Genomic DNA, 1,317 nt, shown 5'->3' with positions numbered 1-1,317 from the left:
AGGTCTCATCGCATACTACAGCTAGCTCGCACAAGCTGCACAACTTTTCGTGACATCGAAGTCTGCTGCAAGCACATTTGAAACCGCATGCGGCGGCTCGTGAATTTGGGCTGTTGGTCATCTCCGCAACGCGTTCTGAAGTACCGGGCGGTCATTCATCATTCCTGCAAGGAGTTCTGCTCTAGGTGAATAGCTCTTTTCTATGCACGGACAACGCTTTATTAACGTTGTTTTTCCCCTGAACTGGCACGGTTGGGCCAATCGCACGGAATGGTACGAAAACACCGTTTCTGTTTAGTGGAAATTTTTCGATAAGACTGATCTATGCAGTCGGTAAGCTGCACCTCTCAGTTTAATAACCATCTCGAGTGTATTGTGATGAATAGCAGCTCCTTGCTTCGATCAAGGGACCTTTGGGTTATGAGCCCAACACGCTATGCACTCCGCCAAGCTGCTCATGCGTACAAACTCCTGTATCGCCCTGACGTGCTGAGCATAACTGTTCCACGATAGCCTAGAGACCCTTCTCTCGTTGATACGAACTGCACCGCCCGGGAATCGAACCCGGACCATCTGCTTGGTAGGCAGATATCCTAGCCATTAGACTAGCGGTGCATATCACTGATGTAGTGATTGAGTATTCCTGCGATACTTGTAGAGGAACATCTGAATCCCTTCTCGGACGTACCGTCGTCAACCATCCCGCGGCCAAGAGTCTGATTAGGCCTTAAACGCGTACCTGAGATCGCGAACTGCTACTATATCTCTCGCATGGTAGGCCGCATTCTATCTCCATTGATAACTCCAACTGGTAAGGTTCTCATCACATACTACAGCTAGCTCGGCACAAGCTGCACAACTTTTTCGTGACATCGAAGTTCCTGATTGCAAGCACATTTTGAATCCGCATGCGGCGGCTCGTGAATTTGGGCTGTTGGTTCATCTTCGCAACGCGTTCTGGGGTACCGAGCGGTCATTCATCATTCCTGCAAGGAGTTCTGCTCTAGGTGAATAGCTCTTTTCTATGCACGGACAACGCTTTATTGACGTTGTTTTCCCCTGAACTGGCACGGTTGGGCCAATCGCATGGAATGGTACGAAAACACCGACCCTGTTTAGTAAAAATTTTTCGATAAGACTGATCTACGCAGTCGGTAAACTGCACCTCTCAGTTTAATAACCATCTCGAGTGTATTGTGATGAATAGCAGCTCCTTGCTTCGATCAAGGGACCTTTGGGTTATGAGCCCAACACGCTATGCACTCCGCCAAGCTGCTCATGCGTACAAACTCCTGTATCGCCCTGACGTGCTGAGCA

The 1,317-nt window shown here is 49.1% G+C and overlaps 3 non-coding genes across 3 annotated transcripts; all 3 read right to left on the bottom strand.

Moving 5' to 3' along the window:
- Positions 1 to 383: 383 nt before the first annotated feature.
- Positions 384 to 456, bottom strand: Pmar_PMAR009020. The gene has a single exon. It is a non-coding gene; the product is annotated as a tRNA-Met (tRNA).
- Positions 457 to 543: 87 nt separating this feature from the next.
- Positions 544 to 615, bottom strand: Pmar_PMAR009019. Its single transcript has one exon. It is a non-coding gene; the product is annotated as a tRNA-Gly (tRNA).
- A 589-nt stretch (positions 616 to 1,204) lies between these two features.
- On the bottom strand, positions 1,205 to 1,277 carry Pmar_PMAR009018. Its single transcript has one exon. It is a non-coding gene; the product is annotated as a tRNA-Met (tRNA).
- Positions 1,278 to 1,317: the final 40 nt, after the last annotated feature.

This window comes from Perkinsus marinus, assembly GCF_000006405.1.
Source record: "Perkinsus marinus ATCC 50983 genomic scaffold scf_1104296970392, whole genome shotgun sequence".
In the NCBI taxonomy this organism is placed as follows: domain Eukaryota; phylum Perkinsozoa; order Perkinsida; family Perkinsidae; genus Perkinsus; species Perkinsus marinus.
This window is presented reverse-complemented; position numbering and strand designations above follow the sequence as displayed.